At 43.0% G+C, this 14,509-nt stretch overlaps 4 non-coding genes across 4 annotated transcripts; all 4 read right to left on the bottom strand.

The window, feature by feature from the left end:
- Positions 1-2,416: 2,416 nt before the first annotated feature.
- Positions 2,417-2,489, bottom strand: trnav-aac (transfer RNA valine (anticodon AAC)). Its single transcript has one exon. It is a non-coding gene; the product is annotated as a tRNA-Val (tRNA).
- Positions 2,490-5,163: 2,674 nt separating this feature from the next.
- Positions 5,164-5,236, bottom strand: trnav-aac (transfer RNA valine (anticodon AAC)). Its single transcript has one exon. It is a non-coding gene; the product is annotated as a tRNA-Val (tRNA).
- Positions 5,237-10,634: 5,398 nt separating this feature from the next.
- On the bottom strand, positions 10,635-10,707 carry trnav-cac (transfer RNA valine (anticodon CAC)). Its single transcript has one exon. It is a non-coding gene; the product is annotated as a tRNA-Val (tRNA).
- Positions 10,708-13,380: 2,673 nt separating this feature from the next.
- trnav-cac (transfer RNA valine (anticodon CAC)) lies at positions 13,381-13,453 on the bottom strand. Its single transcript has one exon. It is a non-coding gene; the product is annotated as a tRNA-Val (tRNA).
- Positions 13,454-14,509: the final 1,056 nt, after the last annotated feature.

The following is a 14,509-nucleotide window of genomic DNA, read 5'->3' as shown; positions in this document are numbered from 1 at the left end:
GAGTTGGATAAGTATCCGAATGAAAAAAATTGCACAGCTGTGGGAAAATGACAGGGGAGTGAGACTTGTTGAGAGTTGGCATGGGCTCGACGGGCTGCAACCATTACCTTATTCTTTGATTCTATAGGTTAGTGGCACATTTAATAGTGTGCATGTCAGCAGAATATTGAAAGGCACATGGATTCAGTCGGCACAACGAGAGGCATCTGATTCAGAAGATTCGGGTGCACGAAAATTCGGGTTTAATGACTTTAAAAGCATCATTTTTCTTTTGTGAAGATTCGGTCAGAGAAATGTTTGAAAAATAATTTTTTGCTTAAAGGGGCTCAGCACTTCATTTTCTTTTTGGCTGTTAGGGCCACACTTCTTTTCGATGGTATTCTTCCAGAATGTATATTTTCTTTGCTGTTTCACAATAACCAGTCCCTTGCACTGCAGTCTATCTCACTGTTTCCAACGTCTCATGTACATGTTACCAGCAATGAACATTTTGAAGCAGACTTCTAAAGCACAGTGTCCAAAATGGTTTATGGATTCAGAGGTAAAGTGCAGAGCACAGATAAGTTATTCAATTAAGGATTCTCCTTCAGTTAACATTTCTTTAGTTGTGCAAATGAAGATCATCAGTCAATTAATGATGTTTTCCCATGAAGGCAGTATAACATTTAATGATTATGCATTTTCTAAGTAAAAGCCCATGTGATTCAGGGCGAAGTGGCAAATTGGATCAAAATTTGGCTCAGAGGCAGGAAGCAAAGGGTAATGTTTGATGGGTGTTTTTGTGACTGGAAGGATGTTTCCAGTGTGGTTCCGCAGTTTTCAGTGCCAGATCCATTGCTTTTTATGGTATTTATCAATGATCTAAACTTGAATATAAGTATTATGATTACGAAGTTTTCAGGTGTTATTAAAATAGGCATTGTGGTTGATAATGAAGAAGAAAGCTGGAGACTCCAGGAAGATATCAATCAACTGATAAGGGGGTAGAGCAGTGGCAAATTGAATTTAATCCAGAGATGTGAGAGATCGCGCATTTGTGGAGGGCTAACAAGGAAAGGGAATACACATCAACTGGTATGACATTGATAAGTGTAGAGAAACAAAGGTAACTGGGATTGCTTGTCCACAGATCCCTGAAGGTAGCTGGCCAGTTGGAAAAGTTGATGAAGAATTCATATGGAATGGTTGCATTTATTGGCAGAAGCAAGGAACAGAAAAGCAAGTGGGTTATGCTAGAACTGTATAAAATTCTGGTTAGGCCACAGCTGGAGTACTGCATGCAGTTCTGGTCACCGCATTGATGGAAGAACGTGAATACGCTGGAGAGGGTACAGAGGAGATTTACGTAGATGTTGCCGGGAGTGGAGCAACTTTGCTATGAGGACAGATTGGATAGGATGGGTTTGTTTTCCTTGGAACAGAGGAGGCTGATGGGCGACCGCATTGAGGTGTATAAAAATAGGAGGGCCCTAGATATTGTTGATTAAAAGGGTCTATTTCACATAGTGGAGTGGTCAACAACCAGGCTGCATAATTTAAAAGTAATTAGTGTAAGGGTTAAAGGGGATTTGAAGTGAACATTCTGCATGCAGATGTTTGTGGGGGTCTCAAACTCACTGCCTGAAAGTGAGGTGCAGGCAGAAACCCTCACCACATTTAACCAGTTCTGAGATGTGCACATGAAATGCAATAAGGTGCAGGGGTACACACCTAAAACTGGGCATTTGTTGGCCGGTGCAGATACGATAGGCTTAAATGACTCCTTCCATGCTGTAAACCTCTATGATTATATAATTATCGGTTAGGATTACTTTCATGATGCAAAACGTGGCAATCAGATAATTAATGGTGTTTCCAGTGAAGAAGTGTTCATGCAAGCTGGGGCTCGAACTCAGGAAGCTGAGATGAAGCATCTTATGAGGCTGCTGTTCGGAGCACGGGGAGCGTTGTCTGGAACGGTGGCATTTTGCAGCCCAGTGAAGGGCGGTAAACCGCTGTTTGATGCTGCATTCTCCGCTTTCCGCCGGCAGCGGCTGATTGGAGAGTGTGGGAGCGGAAGTTAGGGCTTGTCCCGCCCTCACTCACTCTGGAGCTGAGGAAGAGCGATTAGTCGATGGGTTTGTTTGTGGCTTTAATTTTCTGTTGTGAAGCGTGGTGGCGTGGCAGGATCCTTTAATAAACTCTCACAGCTGACCTGAATGCACGGAATGTGCAGCTTTGAGATATGGTTTCTCCAGCGTCAGGGCTGGAAACGGGAGGGAGTGAAAGACACTGTGTGGAATTTGAGTGTGAACAGAACTGCAGAGAGAAATCAGCAAATGGAACAGCATCGTGAGACACTGCACTCTGTTAACATTGAACAACTAATATGAATGATTTAATTTTATCTTCTCATTAATTGAACACGTTTGCATAATGTTTCCGCCTGGTTTCGAACCGGGGACTTTTCGCGTGTTAGGCGAACGTGATAACCACTACACTACGGAAACGCTGTGGCAGTAACATTGTTGGGAACATAACCAGAGCTTTAACCTCAACAGCTGGACGACACTTCTGGAGCTTGTGTCACGAGAATAGAATGACGGTGCTATATTTAGCAAGGTTGTGAGTGTGGCAGGAATTGATCCCGTGTTTCTCTGCCTTTATACATAGGAACAGGAGTGGTCATTCCTCAGCAAGTGGTTAGAATCTGGAATACACTTCTCTAAAGGGCGGTGGAGTCAGACTCAATCTTATCTTTCAAAACGGAGTTGGATAAGTATCCGAATGAAAAAAATTGCACAGCTGTGGGTAAAAGACAGGGGAGTGAGACTTGTTGAGAGTTGGCATGGGCTCGACGGGCTGCATCCATTCCCTTATGCTTTGATTCTATAAGTTAGTGGCACATTTAATAGTGTGCATGTCAGCAGAATATTGAAAGGGACATGGATTCAGTCGGCACAACGAGAGGCATCTGATTCAGAAGATTCCGGTGCATGAAAATTCGGGTTTAATGACTTTAAAAGCATCATTTTTCTTTTGTGAAGATTCGGTCAGAGAAATGTTTGAAAAAGAATTTTTTGCTGAAAAGGGCTCAGCACTTCATCTTCTTTTTGGCTGTTAGGGCCACACTTCTTTTCGATGGTATTCTTCCAGAATGTATATTTTCTTTGCTGTTTCACAATAACCAGTCCCTTGCACTGCAGTCTATCTCACTGTTTCCAACGTCTCGTATACATGTTACCAGCAATGAACATTTTGAAGCAGACTTCTAAAGCACAGTGTCCAAAATGGTTTATGGATTCAGAGGTAAAGTGCAGAGCACAGATAAGTTATTCAATTAAGGATTCTCCTTCAGTTAACATTTCTTTAGTTGTGCAAATGAAGATCATCAGTCAATTAATGATGTTTTCCCATGAAGGCAGGATAACATTTAATGATTATGCATTTTCTAAGTAAAAGCCCATGTGATTCAGGGCGAAGTGGCAAATTGGATCCAAATTTGGCTCAGAGGCAGGAAGCAAAAGGTAATGTTTGATGGGTGTTTTTGTGACTGGAAGGATGTTTCCAGTGTGGTTCCACAGTTTTCAGTGCCAGATCCATTGCTTTTTATGGTATTTATCAATGATCTAAACTTGAATATAGGTGTTATGATTACGAAGTTTTCAGGTGTTATTAAAATAGGCAGTGTGGTTGATAATGAAGAAGAACGCTGGAGACTCCAGGAAGATATCAATCAACTGATAAGGGGGTAGAGCAGTGGCAACCTGAATTTAATCCAGAGATGTGAGAGATCGCGCATTTGTGGAGGGCTAACAAGGAAAGGGAATACACATCAACTGGTATGACATTGAGAAGTGTAGAGGAAAAAAGGTAACTGGGATTGCTTGTCCACAGATCCCTGAAGGTAGCTGACCAGTTGGAAAAGTTGATTAAGAATTCATATGGAATGGTTGCATTTATTGGCAGAAGCAAGGAACAGAACAGCAAGTGGGTTATGCTAGAACTGTATTAAATTCTGGTTAGGCCACAGCTGGAGTTCTGCGTGCAGTTCTGGTCACCGCATTGAAGGAAGAACGTGCATACGCTGGAGAGGGTACAGAGGAGATTTACGTAGATGTTGCCGGGAGTGGAGCAACTTTGCTATGAGGACAGATTGAATAGGATGGGTTTGTTTTCCTTGGAACAGAGGAGGCTGATGGGCGACAGCATTGAGGTGTATAAAAATAGGAGGGGCCTAGATATTGTTGATTAAAAGGGTCTATTTCACATAGTGGAGTGGTCAACAACAAGGCTGCATAATTTAAAAGTAATTAGTGTAAGGGTTAAAGGGGATTTGAAGTGAACATTCTGCATGCAGATGTTTGTGGGGGTCTCAAACTCACTGCCTGAAAGTGTGGTGCAGGCAGAAACCCTCACCACATTTAACCAGTTCTTAGATGTGCACATGAAATGCAATAAGGTGCAGGAGTACACACCTAAAACTGGGCATTTGTTGGCCGGTGCAGATACGATGGGCTTAAATGACTCCTTCCATGCTGTAAACCTCTATGATTATATAATTATCGGTTAGGATTACTTTCATGATGCAAAACGTGGCAATCAGATAATTAATGGTGTTTCCAGTGAAGAAGTATTCGTGCAAGCTGGGGCTCGAACTCAGGAAGCTGAGATCAAGCATCTTGTGAGGCTGTTGTTCGGAGCAGGTGGAGCGTTGTCTCGAACGGTGGCATTTTGAAGCCCAGTGAAAGGCGGTAAACCGCTGTTTGATGCTGCATTCTCCGCTTTCCGCCGGCAGCGGCTGATTGGAGAGTGTGGGAGCGGAAGTTAGGGCTTGTTCCGCCCTCACTCACTCTGGAGCTGGGGAAGAGCGATTAGTCGATGGGTTTGTTTGTGGCTTTAATTTTCTGTTGTGAAGCGTGGTGGCGTGGCAGGATCCTTTAATAATCTCTCACAGCTGACCTGAATGCACGGAATGTGCAGCTTTGAGATATGGTTTCTCCAGCGTCAGGGCTGGAAACGGGAGGGAGTGAGAGACACTGTGTAGAATTTGAGTGTGAACAGAACTGCAGAGAGAAATCAGCAAATGGAACAGCATCGTGAGACACTGCACTCTGTTAACATTGAACCACTAATATGAATGATTTAATTTTATCTTATCATGAATTGAACACGTTTGCATAATGTTTCCGCCCGGTTTCGAACCAGGGAACTTTCGCGTGTTAGGCGAACGTGATAACCACTACACTACGGAAACGCTGTGGCAGTAACATTGTTGGGAACATAACCAGAGCTTTAACCTCAACAGCTGGACGACAATTCTGGAGCTTGTGTCACGAGAACAGAATGACGGTGCTATATTTAGCAAGGTTGTGAGTGTGGCAGGAATTGATCCCGTGTTTATCTGCCTTTATACATAGGAACAGGAGTGGCCATTCCTCAGCAAGTGGTTAGAATCTGGAATACACTTCTCTAAAGGGCGGTGGAGTCAGACTCAATCTTATCTTTCAAAACGGAGTTGGATAAGTATCCGAATGAAAAAAATTGCACAGCTGTGGGTAAATGACAGGGGAGTGAGACTTGTTGAGAGTTGGCATGGGCTCGACGGGCTGCATCCATTCCCTCATGCTTTGATTCTATAAGTTAGTGGCACATTTAATAATGTGCATGTCAGCAGAATATTGAAAGGGACATGGATTCAGTCGGCACAACGAGAGGCATCTGATTCAGAAGATTCCGGTGCATGAAAATTCGGGTTTAATGACTTTAAAAGCATCATTTTTCTTTTGTGAAGATTCGGTCAGAGAAATGTTTGAAAAAGAATTTTTTGCTGAAAAGGGCTCAGCACTTCATCTTCTTTTTGGCTGTTAGGGCCACACTTCTTTTCGATGGTATTCTTCCAGAATGTATATTTTCTTTGCTGTTTCACAATAACCAGTCCCTTGCACTGCAGTCTATCTCACTGTTTCCAACGTCTCATATACATGTTACCAGCAATGAACATTTTGAAGCAGACTTCTAAAGCACAGTGTCCAAAATGGTTTATGGATTCAGAGGTAAAGTGCAGAGCACAGATAAGTTATTCAATTAAGGATTCTCCTTCAGTTAACATTTCTTTAGTTGTGCAAATGAAGATCATAAGTCAATTAATGATGTTTTCCCATGAAGGCAGGATAACATTTAATGATTATGCATTTTCTAAGTAAAAGCCCATGTGATTCAAGGCGAAGTGGCAAATTGGATCCAAATTTGGCTCAGAGGCAGGAAGCAAAGGGTAATGTTTGATGGGTGTTTTTGTGACTGGAAGGATGTTTCCAGAGGGGTTCCACAGTTTTCAGTGCCAGATCCATTGCTTCTTATGGTATTTATCAATGATCTAAACTTGAATATAGGTGTTATGATTACGAAGTTTTCAGGTGTTATTAAAATAGGCAGTGTGGTTGATAATGAAGAAGAAAGCTGGAGACTCCAGGAAGATATCAATCAACTGATAAGGGGGTAGTGCAGTGGCAAATTGAATTTAATCCAGAGATGTGAGAGATCGCGCATTTGTGGAGGGCTAACAACGAAAGGGAATACACATCAACTGGTATGACATTGAGAAGTGTAGAGGAACAAAGGTAACTGGGATTGCTTGTCCACAGATCCCTGAAAGTAGCTGACCAGTTGGAAAAGTTGATTAAGAAGTCATATGGAATGATTGCATTTATTGGCAGAAGCAAGGAACAGAGCAGCAAGTGGGTTGTGCTAGAACTGTATAAAATTCTGGTTAGGCCACAGCTGGAGTACTGCGTGCAGTTCTGGTCACCGCATTGAAGGAAGAACGTGAATACGCTGGAGAGGGTACAGAGGAGATTTACGTAGATGTTGCCGGGAGTGGAGCAACATTGCTATGAGGACAGATTGGATAGGATGGGTTTGTTTTCCTTGGAACAGAGGAGGCTGATGGGCGACCGCATTGAGGTGTATAAAAATAGGAAAGACCTAGATATTGTTGATTAAAAGGGTCTATTTCACATAGTGGAGTGGTCAACAACCAGGCTGCATAATTTAAAAGTAATTAGTGTAAGGGTTAAAGGGGATTTGAAGTGAACATTCTGCATGCAGATGTTTGTGGGGGTTTCAAACTCACTGCCTGAAAGTGTGGTGCAGGCAGAAACCCTCACCACATTTAACAAGTTCTTAGATGTGCACATGAAATGCAATAAGGTGCAGGGGGACACACCTAAAACTGGGCATTTGTTGGCCGGTGCAGATACGTTGGGCGTAAATGACTCCTTCCATGCTGTAAACCTCTATGATTATATAATTATCGGTTAGGATTACTTTCATGATGCAAAACGTGGCAATCAGATAATTAATGCTGTTTCCAGTGAAGAAGTGTTCGTGCAAGCTGGGGCTCGAACTCAGGAAGCTGAGATGAAGCATCTTATGAGGCTGCTGTTCGGAGCACGGGGAGCGTTGTCTGGAACGGTGGCATTTTGCAGCCCAGTGAAGGGCGGTAAACCGCTGTTTGATGCTGCATTCTCCGCTTTCCGCCGGCAGCGGCTGATTGGAGAGTGTGGGAGCGGAAGTTAGGGCTTGTCCCGCCCTCACTCACTCTGGAGCTGAGGAAGAGCGATTAGTCGATGGGTTTGTTTGTGGCTTTAATTTTCTGTTGTGAAGCGTGGTGGCGTGGCAGGATCCTTCAATAATCTCTCACAGCTGACCTGAATGCACGGAATGTGCAGCTTTGAGATATGGTTTCTCCAGCGTCAGGGCTGGAAGCGGGAGGGAGTGAGAGACACTGTGTAGAATTTGAGTGTGAACAGAACTGTAGAGAGAAATCAGCAAATGGAACAGCATCGTGAGACACTGCACTCTGTTAACATTGAACCACCAATATGAATGATTTAATTTTATCTTATCATTAATTGAACACGGTTTTGAACCGGGGACCTTTCGCGTGTTAGGCGAACGTGATAACCACTACACTACGGAAACGCTGGTGCAATAACATCGTTGGGAACATAACCAGAGCTTTAACCTCAACAGCTGGACTACACTTCTGGAGCTTGTGTCACGAGAATCGAATAACGGTGCGATATTGCAAGGTTGTGAGTGTGGCAGGAATTGATCCCGTGTTTCTCTGCCTTTATACATAGGAACAGGAGTGGCCATTCCTCAGCAAGTGGTTAGAATCTGGAATACACTTCTCTAAAGGGCGGTGGAGTCAGACTCAATCTTATCTTTCAAAACGGAGTTGGATAAGTATCCGAATGAAAAAAATTGCACAGCTGTGGGTAAATGACAGGGGAGTGAGACTTGTTGAGAGTTGGCATGGGCTCGACGGGCTGCATCCATTCCGTTATTCTTTGATTCTATAAGTTAGTGGCACATTTAATAGTGTGCATGTCAGCAGAATATTGAAAGGGACATGGATTCAGTCGACACAACGAGAGGCATCTGATTCAGAAGATTCGGGTGCACGAAAATTCGGGTTTAATGACTTTAAAAGCATCATTTTTCTTTTATGAAGATTCGGTCAGAGAAATGTTTGAAAAATAATTTTTTGCTGAAAAGGGCTCAGCACTTTATCTTCTTTTTGGCTGTTAGGGCCACACTTCTTTTCGATGGTATTCTTCCAGAATGTATATTTTCTTTGCTGTTTCACAATAACCAGTCCCTTGCACTACAGTCTATCTCACTGTTTCCAACGTCTCATGTACATGTTACCAGCAATGATCATTTTGAAGCAGACTTCTAAAGCACACTGTCCAAAATGGTTTATGGATTCAGAGCTAAAGTGCAGAGCACAGATAAGTTATTCAATTAAGGATTCTCCTTCAGTTAACATTTCTTTAGTTGTGCAAATGAACATCATCAGTCAATTAATGATGTTTTCCCACAAAGGCAGGATAACATTTAATGATTATGCATTTTCTAAGTAAAAGCCCATGTGATTCAGGGCGAAGTGGCAAATTGGATCCAAATTTGGCTCAGAGGCAGGAAGCAAACGGTAATGTTTGATGGGTGTTTTTGTGACTGGAAGGATGTTTCCAGTGGGGTTCCACAGTTTTCAGTGCCAGATCCATTGCTTTTTATGGTATTTATCAATGATCTAAACTTGAATATAGGTGTTATGCTTACGAAGTTTTCAGGTGTTATTAAAATAGGCAGTGTGGTTGATAATGAAGAAGAAAGCTGGAGACTCCAGGAAGATATCAATCAACTGATAAGGGGGTAGAGCAGTGGCAAATTGAATTTAATCCAGAGATATGAGAGATCGCGCATTTGTGGAGGGCTAACAAGGAAAGGGAATACACATCAACTGGTATGACATTGAGAAGTGTAGAGGAACAAAGGTAACTGGGATTGCTTGTCCACAGATCCCTGAAGGCAGCTGACCAGTTGGAAAAGTTGATTAAGAAGTCATATGGAATGGTTGCATTTATTGGCAGAAGCAAGGAACAGAACAGCAAGTGGTTTATGCTAGAACTGTATAAAATTCTGGTTAGGCCACAGCTGGAGTACTGCATGCAGTTCTAGTCACCGCATTGAAGGAAGAACGTGAATACGCTGGAGAGGGTACAGAGGAGATTTACGTAGATGTTGCCGGGAGTGGAGCAACTTTGCTATGAGGACAGATTGGATAGGATGGGTTTGTTTTCCTTGGAACAGAGGAGGCTGAAGGGCGACCGCATTGAGGTGTATAAAAATAGGAGACGCCTAGATATTGTTGTTTAAAAGGGTCTATTTCACATAGCGGAGTGGTCAACAACCAGGCTGCATAATTTAAAAGTAATTAGTGTAAGGGTTAAAGGGGATTTGAAGTGAACATTCTGCATGCAGATGATTGTGGGGGTCTCAAACTCACTGCCTGAAAGTGTGGTGCAGGCAGAAACCCTCACCACATTTAACAAGTTCTTAGATGTGCACATGAAATGCAATAAGTTGCAGGGGGACACACCTAAAACTGGGCATTTGTTGGCCGGTGCAGATACGATGGGCTTAAATGACTCCTTCCATGCTGTAAACCTCTATGATTATATAATTATCGGTTAGGATTACTTTCATGATGCAAAACGTGGCAACCAGATAATTAATGGTGTTTCCAGTGAAGAAGTGTTCGTGCAAGCTGGGGCTCGAACTCAGGAAGCTGAGATGAAGCATCTTATGAGGCTGCTGTTCGGTGTACGGGGAGCGTTGTCTCGAACGGTGGCATTTTGCAGCCCACTGAAGGGCGGTAAACCGCTGTTTGTTGCTGCATTCTCCGCTTTCCGCCGGCAGCGGCTGATTGGAGAGTGTGGGAGCGGAAGTTCGGGCTTGTCCCGCCCTCACTCATTCTGGAGCTGGGGAAGAGCGATTAGTCGATGGGTTTGTTTGTGGCTTTAATTTTCTGTTGTGAAGCTTGGTGGCGTGGCAGGATCCTTTAATAATCTCTCACAGCTGACCTGAATGCACGGAATGTGCAGCTTTGAGATATGGTTTCTCCAGCGTCAGGGCTGGAAACGGGAGGGAGTGAGAGACACTGTGAAGAATTTGAGTGTGAACAGAACTGCAGAGAGAAATCAGCAAATAGACCAGCATCGTGAGACACTGCACTCTGTTAATATTGAACCACGAATATGAATGATTTAATTTTAGCTAATCATTAATTGAACACGTTTGCATAATGTTTCCTCCCGGTTTCGAACCAGGGACCTTTCGCGTGTGAGGCGAACGTGATAACCACTACACTACGGAAATGCTGTGGCAGTAGCATTGTTGGGAACATAACCAGAGCTTTAACCTCAACAGCTGGACTACACTGATGGAGCTTGTGTCACGAGAATAGAATGACGGTGCTATATTTAGCAAGGTTGTGAGTGTGGCAGGAATTGATCCCGTGTTTCTCTGCCTTTATACAGAGGAACAGGAGTGGCCATTCCTCAGCAAGTGGTTAAAATCTGGAATACACTGCTCTAAAGGGCGGTGGAGTCAGACTCATTCTTATCTTTCAAAACGAGTTGGATAAGTATCCGAATGAAAAAAATTGCACAGCTGTGTGTAAATGACAGGGGAGTGAGACTTGTTGAGAGTTGGCATGGGCTCGACGGGCTGCAACCATTCCCTTATTCTTTGATTGTATAAGTTAGTGGCACATTTAATAGTGTGCATGTCAGCAGAATATCGAAAGGGACATGGATTCAGTCGGCACAACGAGAGGCATCTGATTCAGAAGATTTGTGTGCACGAAAATTCGGGTTTAATGACTTTAAAAGCATCATTTTTGTTTTGTGAAGATTCGGTCAGTGAAATGTTTGGGAAAAGAATTTTTTGCTTAAAAGGGCTCAGCACTTCATCTTCTTTTTGGCTGTTAGGGTCACACTTCTTTTCGATGGTATTCTTCCAGAATGTATATTTTCTTTGCTGTTTCACAATAACCAGTCCCTTGCACTACAGTCTATCTCACTGTTTCCAACGTCCCATGTACATGTTACCAGCAAGGAACATTTTGAAGCAGACTTCTAAAGCACACTGTCCAAAATGGTTTATGGATTCAGAGGTAAAGTGCAGAGCACAGATAAGTTATTCAATTAAGGACTCTCCTTCAGTTAACATTTCTTTAGTTGTGCAAATGAAGATCATCAGTCAATTAATGATGTTTTCCCATGAAGGCAGGATAACATTTAATGATTATGCATTTTCTAAGTAAATGCCCATGTGATTCAGGGCGAAGTGGCATATTGGATCCAAATTTGGCTCAGAGGCAGTAAGCAAAGGGTAATGTTTGATGGGTGTTTTTGTGACTGGAAGGATTATTCCAGTGGGGTTCTGCAGTTTTCAGTGCCAGATCCATTGCTTTTTATGGTATTTATCAATGATCTAAACTTGAATATAGGTGTTATGATTACGAAGTTTTCAGGTGTTATTAAAATAGGCAGTGGGTTGATAATGAAGAAGAAAGCTGGAGACTCCAGGAAGATATCAATCAACAGATAAGAGGGTAGAGCAGTGGCAAATTGAATTTAATCCAGAGATGTTAGTGATAGCGCATTTGTGGAGGGCTAACAAGGAAAGGGAATATACATCAACTGGTATGACATTGAGAAGTGTAGAGGAACAAAGGAAACTGGGATTGCTTGTCCACAGATCCCTGAAGGTAGCTGGCCAGTTGGAAAAGTTGGTTAAGAAGTCATATGGAATGGTAGCATTTATTGGCAGAAGCAAGGAACAGAACAGCAAGTGGGTTATGCTAGAACTGTATAAAATTCTTGTTAGGCCACAGCTGGAGTACTGCGTGCAGTTCTAGTCACCGCATTGAAGGAAGGACGTGAATACGCTGGAGAGGGTACAGAGGAGATTTACGTAGTTGTTGCCGGGAGTGGAGCAACTTTGCTATGAGGACAGATTGGATAGGATGGGTTTGTTTTCCTTGGAACAGAGGAGGCTGATGGGCGACAGTATTGAGGTGTATAAAAATAGGAGGGGCCTAGATATTGTTGTTTAAAAGGGTCTATTTCACATAGCGGAGTGGTCAACAACCAGGCTGCATAATTTCAAAGTAATTAGTGTAAGGGTTAAAGGGGATTTGAAGTGAACATTCTGCATGCAGATGATTGTGGGGGTCTCAAACTCACTGCCTGAAAGTGTGGTGCAGGCAGAAACCCTCACCACATTTAACAAGTTCTTAGATGTGCACATGAAATGCAATAAGTTGCAGGGGGACACACCTAAAACTGGGCATTTGTTGGCCGGTGCAGATACGATGGGCTTAAATGACTCCTTCCATGCTGTAAACCTCTATGATTATATAATTATCGGTTAGGATTACTTTCATGATGCAAAACGTGGCAACCAGATAATTAATGGTGTTTCCAGTGAAGAAGTGTTCGTGCAAGCTGGGGCTCGAACTCAGGAAGCTGAGATGAAGCATCTTATGAGGCTGCTGTTCGGTGTACGGGGAGCGTTGTCTCGAACGGTGGCATTTTGCAGCCCACTGAAGGGCGGTAAACCGCTGTTTGATGCTGCATTCTCCGCTTTCCGCCGGCAGCGGCTGATTGGAGAGTGTGGGAGCGGAAGTTAGGGCTTGTCCCGCCCTCACTCATTCTGGAGCTGGGGAAGAGCGATTAGTCGATGGGTTTGTTTGTGGCTTTAATTTTCTGTTGTGAAGCTTGGTGGCGTGGCAGGATCCTTTAATAAAAGCTGACAGCTGACCTGAATGCACGGAATGTGCAGCTTTGAGATATGGATTCTCCAGCGTCAGGGCTGGAAACGGGAGGGAGTGAGAGACACTGTGAAGAATTTGAGTGTGAACAGAACGGCAGAGAGAAATCAGCAAATGGACCAGCATCGTGAGACACTGCACTCTGTTAATATTGAACCACTAATATGAATGATTTAATTTTATCTAATCATTAATTGAACACGTTTGCATAATGTTTCCGCCCGGTTTCGAACCGGGGACCTTTCGCGTGTGAGGCGAACGTGATAACCACTACACTACGGAAACGCTGTGGCAGTAACATTGTTGGGAACATAACCAGAGCTTTAACCTCAACAGCTGGACGACACTTCTGGAGCTTGTGTCACGAGAACAGAATGACGGTGCTATATTTAGCAAGGTTGTGAGTGTGGCAGGAATTGATCCCGTGTTTATCTGCCTTTATACATAGGAACAGGAGTGGCCATTCCTCAGCAAGTGGTTAGAATCTGGAATACACTTCTCTAAAGGGCGGTGGAGTCAGACTCAATCTTATCTTTCAAAACGGAGTTGGATAAGTATCCGAATGAAAAAAATTGCACAGCTGTGGGTAAATGACAGGGGAGTGAGACTTGTTGAGAGTTGGCATGGGCTCGACGGGCTGCATCCATTCCCTCATGCTTTGATTCTATAAGTTAGTGGCACATTTAATAATGTGCATGTCAGCAGAATATTGAAAGGGACATGGATTCAGTCGGCACAACGAGAGGCATCTGATTCAGAAGATTCCGGTGCATGAAAATTCGGGTTTAATGACTTTAAAAGCATCATTTTTCTTTTGTGAAGATTCGGTCAGAGAAATGTTTGAAAAAGAATTTTTTGCTGAAAAGGGCTCAGCACTTCATCTTCTTTTTGGCTGTTAGGGCCACACTTCTTTTCGATGGTATTCTTCCAGAATGTATATTTTCTTTGCTGTTTCACAATAACCAGTCCCTTGCACTGCAGTCTATCTCACTGTTTCCAACGTCTCATATACATGTTACCAGCAATGAACATTTTGAAGCAGACTTCTAAAGCACAGTGTCCAAAATGGTTTATGGATTCAGAGGTAAAGTGCAGAGCACAGATAAGTTATTCAATTAAGGATTCTCCTTCAGTTAACATTTCTTTAGTTGTGCAAATGAAGATCATAAGTCAATTAATGATGTTTTCCCATGAAGGCAGGATAACATTTAATGATTATGCATTTTCTAAGTAAAAGCCCATGTGATTCAAGGCGAAGTGGCAAATTGGATCCAAATTTGGCTCAGAGGCAGGAAGCAAAGGGTAATGTTTGATGGGTGTTTTTGTGACTGGAAGGATGTT

This window comes from Pristiophorus japonicus, chromosome 3, assembly GCF_044704955.1.
Source record: "Pristiophorus japonicus isolate sPriJap1 chromosome 3, sPriJap1.hap1, whole genome shotgun sequence".
NCBI classification, from domain to species: domain Eukaryota; kingdom Metazoa; phylum Chordata; class Chondrichthyes; family Pristiophoridae; genus Pristiophorus; species Pristiophorus japonicus.
The sequence above is the reverse complement of the archived record's forward strand: the minus strand, read 5'-3'. Positions and strand labels throughout refer to the sequence as shown.